Source organism: Aphelocoma coerulescens, chromosome 1 (assembly GCF_041296385.1).
Source record: "Aphelocoma coerulescens isolate FSJ_1873_10779 chromosome 1, UR_Acoe_1.0, whole genome shotgun sequence".
In the NCBI taxonomy this organism is placed as follows: Eukaryota; Metazoa; Chordata; class Aves; order Passeriformes; family Corvidae; genus Aphelocoma; species Aphelocoma coerulescens.
Window position 1 is genome coordinate 64,298,211 of NC_091013.1, and position 7,830 is coordinate 64,306,040.

Consider the following 7,830-nt stretch of genomic DNA (forward strand, 5'->3'; position numbering starts at 1 on the left):
AAAACTACTACAAGTTTTACAATACTTCTACAAGAAGTAGAAATTTATGATGAAGAAAATAAAGAGATAAAGGAATGTGAATATTGTTTACGAAGAGAACATGGAGAATGAGAAAGAAGCCAAGAGACAATGCTGTCAGCACTGACCCTGCTGAGGCACAGTCCTACCAGATGCCTGAAAAACCTCTTGCCTGTGCCCTGTCTGTAGGCACCTTGGCAAGAAGCTACCTGACAGGATGTGTTGTCCCCATGTGCCATTTCTAGGGTCTGCCAACCTGAGGGTCTGCAGCAGTATCTGTTGTCAGAGAGGAGGGGGCAGAGGGTGCACTAACTCCAGCCCTCCCAAAGATTTGCTTAACATATATTTGAGAATGTTTTTCTTGATTTCCCCTTTCCATTTTTAATTTTTATTAAGGTATGTTATAGTATGGTCTGGTCAACTGGTGCTCCTACATCTCAGGAAATTCTGATCTCAGGGATGGCTAGGGGGCTAAGGGAGGAGGTTGACTCTGTATCTCTTCACTTTCTTTCCCCACTCTTGTGTCTCTACTCCTGCCTGCTGCAGGGAAAGCAATGGCCCTTGGGGCATCCTGCAGCTTCCTCCTCCTCCTTCCTTCCTAACTCCTATACAGGGTAGGTTTTTTCTGTCAGGGGTTTGGTTTTCATCTCCCATGTGAAAAGTAAAACAGGGAAGGAGAACAGCAAAATTGGGTTCAACGAGGATACATGGGGATAAATGGTAAAGCAGCATCCAATAACCACAAAAAATGTTCATCCCCATCAAGCTCTGCACAGGTGTCCCAGAACAGCCTTACGTCTTTGGGCAGGAATATCCAGGAGATCCCCCGTCACAAGGAGCAGACAGAGATCTGCTGGCTGGAAGGTGTCTGGCACACCCTTGATGTCCTCAGTGTCCCTGGGTGTTGTTGGGACTCTTCTTCTCACTGTTCTGCTGGGCTGTTGTTCCCCCCCACGTTCTGTTGGTGATCTGTTGGGGATCCATGGGGGTTCTGTTGGGGTTCTGTGGGGATTCTGTTGCCATAGTTCCCACATTGCCGTGCCACATGTTCTCAGTGAGGGAGGTGGGGGCTCCTGCCAGCTTGCAGCCCTTCCTGAACATTTTGGTGGGGCTGTGGGACACTGGCCAGGGCTGGGGGATGGAGGGGCAGGAACTTGCTGTAGTGGAGGATGTGTGAGATCACATCCAGAGATGTCAGGCCTGCCTGGCATGCTGGAAGTGGGACACTAGCCTGCAAGCTTGTCCCGAGGAAGGATTGTACTGCTGGCACCTGCGGCATCCTGCCCCAGCAAGCCCTGAAGGGAGGCGGGTGAATTGTCCTTCTGTGCTTCTCCAGAAGGAGAGCCTGGGCATCTCATCATCTAAGTCATGGTGGGCAGGCTCCACCCAAGTATTCCTTGCTGTTCTTTTTTGCTGTGTGCTGCATCTTGAGCCTTCCCAGTATGAGCTGCCCCCATGGACCATAGCATAGTAACATCCTCACCCCATCCATCTGCCGGTGCTGGAGCACAGGGTTAGTAACCCCTGCTGTCCTCAAAAAGGGCTCTCCAGCTTGTTGGGTTTAGGTCTTTTGTGATTGTGACTTTTTTCTACCATCCAGAGGTGAAATAAGGTTGCTGCTTATTCTGGCAGCTGAGTGTCTGAGCTGAAAGGGCTTGGGGAAGTTACAAAGGCTAATGACTTGGGCAAAAGCTGCTTCTACATTTCACTCAGAGATTTCTTGAAAGGAGAGCCAGGTTTAAAGGGAATGCTTGCCTGAGTCCAGCTGTGAGATGTACTGGTGCTCTCTGGAAGTTGTAGCTCCATCTCTGCTGCTTCCAGCTGTGCTTTACCCTCTGCAGTCAGCTCCTTTAAGTCCCTCCATCAGACTCTGTGGGGTATTTTCCACTCTGGCGACTGTGTTCATTGTGGACCTGGGGGTTGGTCTTACAAGACTCAGAGAAAGGAATTTTCCTTGTGCTAGGCAATGTTTTGGTGTTTTTAAAAATATTTTAAGGTAACAAATGAGAATGGGTGAAACAAAAAAACACGTGACCAGGGTAGCGGACATCAGCTGGGCTGCCTGCAGAGCCCTCTGCTTTATGTGTCCTTCAGCTTGATGCTGCAGCCCGATTTTCCTCATCGTGGGACAAGCCATAAAAATTGAACCAAAATGCCAGTGTGTTTGATATGTGATCCTAGAGGTAACAATTGATCTGGTGGGTCTGGAGGAGTTTTCCTCCTCCTGGATCCTGCTGCAAAGGGCGGAGAGAAAACACCAGATGATGGTCAAAGATGATGTCTGGGGCCAGGGGCAGTCCTTGCCTCCTACTCAGACAGTTGTGATATCAACTTTCATCTTGTGCCCTAATATTTCCCTAAGAGCATGGAAGCTTCTTATGCAATGGTACTGTCATACACGGGCTGGGGCACAGATTCCCATTGCAAAACAAGGAGTGGTTTTGTGGAGGCTGGGGACATTCCCTAATATACAGTTGTTTAAATCAAAATCGTTTATTGTACAGAACATACCTCTAATATACTATAGATTTTATAATTCCCTTTAATTTCTCACCTGGAAAAAGTCAATTCCTGCATGGCAGGGAAGCCAGAGGAAAGAATACTTTAGTCTGCTCAGCAAACAGGGACCTATTTTTAATCCAAAGGCCCTCTGTTAGCTCTTAACTATTTAATGTAAAAACAGGATTTACTACACATACAACTTAATCCACTTTTTATATTTACATAGGGATCCTGCAGCATGTGTACGAACAGTTTTTGAGATAAGAGAGGAAAAGCCTCGGGAGTCAAAGTCATTGTTTTTGCATGAAGTATTTAATGCTAAACATAAATATTGAGAGGACTGAATTCCCGTGCACTTGCAGACTTCACTCTTGTGCTCCTGAGGATTTTCACTTTATATCCAATTATTAAGAGCCTGATTGTAAGCCAATGTAAAAAAAAAAAATTACACAAAGCCTTTATAGAGGGCTTCATTTTCCAGTTAAAAGGAGAGACAGGTTATAGGCAAAACAGGAGCAAAGGTGGTGTACTTCTCATCTCCCTCAAAAGAGTGTGGCTAAGGAGGGAATATGTCAGGCAGTAGAAATCAAGCCCTAGGGAAGGGACTTCTCCAGTGGTGACCTCAAAGGGGATTGAAGCTGGAGTTCCTGTGGTGCACATTCATCAACTCCGCTCATTGTAATTCGCATGATTTACGTTCTCACAATCATGATTAGGTGGTGAAAAAAAATTATCTACATGCAGGTTGACTTCAGAAAGTGACATTCTTCGTCCAAATCCAATCAAGCCCCGCAGCATGCAGTCCTTTGGATTTAGCATTCATTTTAATACATGTGTCCCTGAAAGTAGCCCTCCTGGCTTTGGAAACCTCAGAGATGAAGAGACTCTCAGGTAAGTACTGGGCAGAAAATTTGTCTGAGAGCTGTCATTGCTTTCTCCAAAGGCAGTTTTGCTAGAGTGAAGAATGGGATGTACTGGCATTAAATTAATTTTTAAAATGTAGTCAGAGACAACTTGGTGGGGAAATTTACTTCTCCAGACATAAAATGGGGTCCAAAGAGCTCCACTAGAATGGCTTGTGGAGTTGCTGTGATCTCAACAGTGCAATGCAGTGAGCAGCAGACTTTTGCCTTACTGTAGGCAGAGTAATCAGATTTTTGCTCTTTTGCTTCTAATGGCTGTTGTAAGAGTGGCAAAATGTCTGCATCTTTGGCTGTAAAATCCTTCACGCTCTTGATGTCATCATAGACATCAATCGACCATGATTTTACACTGAAGCCTCCTTGTTGCTGCCTCTCAAAGCTTTCCAAGATAGTCAAATAACAGTCTGATTTTTGCCTGCTGACATGCTTGGGCTCTTCTTTTCAAGTCAAAGAACAGAAACCAGCAAACTGCATGGCCAAATAAAAAACAGGGTAAAATAGGGGGGTAAATCCCTAGGCAGCGTCTTTCCATCCTGCCTTTCTACATCATCTTGCTGTATCAAACTTCAAAAGCAAATCCTGCCTCTTGAGCAGGAACAGTCTGTGGTCAGTCATCCAGGCAAATGGCTCATGGGTACAGGGGAGGAAGAAATCAGAAGAAATCTGTTACTTAGCTACTGGTGGCTGAGAAAATGAGCTCACACCCAAAACTAGTGTGCGTTCAATCAGACAAACAAATGAGCAAGAACATTTTTATTAGCATGCTACATACCTAATAAAGTTTTTGAAACCATTAGCCAGCCACACTACACCAGTGACAGCTTTCCTATGCTCTGGAGTGGTTCTCTCACCCTACAATTTTTCTCCTATGAAGAGAAAGCTGTAGTGCTGATTGCAAAGGACACATACCTAATTATAGGGCTTGTTATTAGCAGAGTCTGGGAAATCAAAAGTCTGCAGTTCATATGATGCAGAGAATGATGGAGCATCTCAAATCACTAACGTGATTCAAAGTAGTGTCTCAGAATTTGCACATTTATTTTCCCTGTCAGATCTGTGAGAAAGTCTACTTGCAGCAAGTTTTGGAAGGCTCTCCACTTCTTTTTCTTGACTTTTGCCAAAAGTAAATTTTGAATGTTTTCCTGACATCTTTATCCCATCAGTCTGTGAGTCAGTCTCACAATGTCCTTCATGCAAACCTATCAGGGCACTCTGTAATCCAGTGTTTAATAAATGTCTTGAAGTAAAACAATGTTTGACAACACCTGAAAGACTTGAAATCCTGCTGCATGCCAGCACAACCCAGCAAGCTACTGGGGCATGCTGTCTCTTTGCTACCCTTGGAGCAGGTTCTTGGCTGATAACAGCACTGCAGGCTTGTTGTCCTCAGGTGTGGCCCATCCTTGGGAAAGGATGGGAGTGGGGCTGTTTGCAGTTGGCACACACCTCTGTCCCTGCTAAGAGTCTGCTTCATAGTCACACTCAAAACAGATGTACGTTTAGATTAAAATGGAGAGAGAGACAGAGAGAAAAGAAAGCATTCAACAGTAAAGATGTGGAGTGAGAGAAAACAGGCTTACTGTGTTGCTGAAGGCTTCATATAAATAACAAGCCATTAAACTTAATGACCAAGTTCTTGGAGTAGTACTGGTTTGGTTGTTTCATGCTGCAGTTGCCTGCACAAGTTTTGGGCCGCTTCTGCCCTCTCCCCTCCTGCCTTTTCCTCCCTTCCCCCTGCCCACTTCTGTGAGATATTTGGTCCTTTGAATTAATCACTCCTCTTCATTTTTCATGGGCTTCCATGTGTCTGTCCTTTCAGACACTTCCAGTGTCTGTCTCTTAAGGACAGTCCATTGAGTGGAGCTGATCTCATTTGGTGATGGTATAAAGCACATCTGAGCATTTATCTTTCCAGTGCATGTTGCTTGAAACTTCCTGTGCTGGTACTTACTAACTTAGTGAGTGTTGTGTCTTCATGGCTTGAAGTACTCAACTCCAAAATCCATGTTTTGTTACATGTGGTATACATGGAGAGAAAACTTGGTATCTCTTCATGATTTTAATCTGGGGAAAAAATATAGAGGAAAGGGTAATTTCTAATTCCAGGGTTATCAATTTTCACAAGAAAAAAATATAGATCCTCCAACCCTTCTTTCTTCTCATACTCTCTTTTGGGACTCTTTTGGGATTCTAAACTTTGAATGAACCCCGGAGGAGACAGAGCTTGTAATCAATAGCCAGACATAAAGTCATTAAGTACAAAAGTGAAAAAGAAGTGAAGAACATGAAGAAGAAAGAATAAAAGTACATTTTTGAAATTGGATGGAAGAAACTAGACAGTGATGTGCAAACGCATGAAGGAATACCACAGTAACTTAATTTAGAAGGATGTGGTAGTTGAACCCACCTAAATATTCCAAATCTCAGTCCTTGCAAGTTTTGGGGGAAACCCAGGGCAGGCTCTCAGAAGAGGAATAATGTGATCTTGATGTTGCTAATAAGCTGGTGACTGTGGAATTCTGAAGCAGCTGCAAATGGCATGAAGAGTTTACCAGAAAAATTGAAAATGAGAAGAAAGCTGTTGAGTAGAGAGAGAGAGCAATAAAATTATGTTTCAAGGATTCTGGTTCTCTTTGATATAATATGTCAAACGCTGGAAACATCCAGTCATGGGCTGTAAACAGCTTTGACAGTCTGATTGATGTGTGCATTAACTGAATTCATGACATAAAATATATGATCCTTCAAGTGCTTATTTTCCCCCACGAAAATGATTACCACGAGCACTTTGCGCAGTGACATGTATGTGAACCTGTACCTGTGATTTCTCAGGCACAGTACAAAAGACGTCAGTATAGTGAAGAGCCACTATCTATCATTTATTTTAAATGTATTTGCAAATGACAAGGCATTTAAAACAACCATCTTTTTAATAAACTTTGTGTTCTGACCGGATTTTACTTCTTTTGTTACCCATATCTGCCTTTCTTTACTTAGGAAATGTTGAAGTGATTCTGTTGTTTGAAAAAAAAAAAAAAAAAGGTTGTGGGATTTTACTTCTGAGGTATTGATGTTTCATATGCATAATATTGAAGGAATGTTGCTTCAGATTTCTGTGAGTGCCTGTACTTCCAGTGCGATGTTTTCCTCATGAAAACACGTATCCCACAGAAGGATAACAGTTGCACTTGGCACTACCATTCACCTAAATCTCAGAAGCAGTTTCTTTAGCTGCAATCAGGAGATTGCAGCTCAGTCCTCGCCATCACCAAGGTATGGCTGTGCTTTGGTGGCAGCTGTACATCAAGGATGATGGGTTTCAACATGAAGCAAGCAATTTCTAATCTCATTTGCTCAAGTGTGTTTATTACATCTGAATTTTTGCCTTTAAACAGTACTGCTTGTGGCTTCCCCAAAAGAGGAAATATGGGGGATACATGTAGATGTAAATGGAGATGGCTGGCAGTGATTTATAAGGGCTCTGTGTTTGGTGGGATGGAGCTGGCATAAAGAGCAGGAATTGGAAACAGTGGTAGGTAACAGAATGGAGAGGACTCTAAGGGCTGTTTGCAGTCACACTGGCCAGGGGAGCTGGAGGTAGCCAGCTGTCTAGTCTGTCTGCTTTTCTCTTCTGAGGCAGAGTATGCATGAAGTAGATCCTCATAGTGCAGTCTTTTACTTACATAACAAGGAAGATCATTCTGGGAAGAAAATCACAGAGCAAAGGTAAATATGGCAAAACAAAGACAAATAAATAAGCAGATGTCTAATTATTTGCAAGAGATCATCCACTGTCAGAAAGTTCCTTCTCCCAGGGGTGAGAAGGAAATTTGACCTCTATAAAGATATAGATTCCAGATGTTTTTAAACTTTATTTTTAGCAAGCTTTATGACTGTTGAAGGCTAGAAGTTAGCAAGGCTGAACCTAGTCAATGAGACTGCACAGTACAGCAGATAACGGTATCTTTGATCAATCAGCCAAAGCAGATAAAGATGCACTGCAAAAATTGGCCTGTGAGCCACACAAATATCTTTTTTCCTGTCATTCAGCAATTCTTGGGATAAGACTTGGAGAAATTAATCAGCATTGAGGTGGAAGGTGAGGGAGATACGGGCTGATGGCATGTACCTTGTCTGTAAGATGATGGCAGGCTTTGGTTTAGTCATTCCAGATGAGGCTTCCCAGGTCACTGGAGTGCCCCTTTCTGCCTCAAAAAGGTGGAGTTGGGATGCTGTCTTCTTATTAGTGTCAGGTAGAAATCTTTGCTAGAAATAGAAGGACAGTCTCCAGGTACCTTGTTAGATACAGAAGATGTGACAATCACAGCAGCAAATAATACAAAGCATTTCATGGCTCTGGAAAGACTTGCCTGTCTCATAAAAGGAG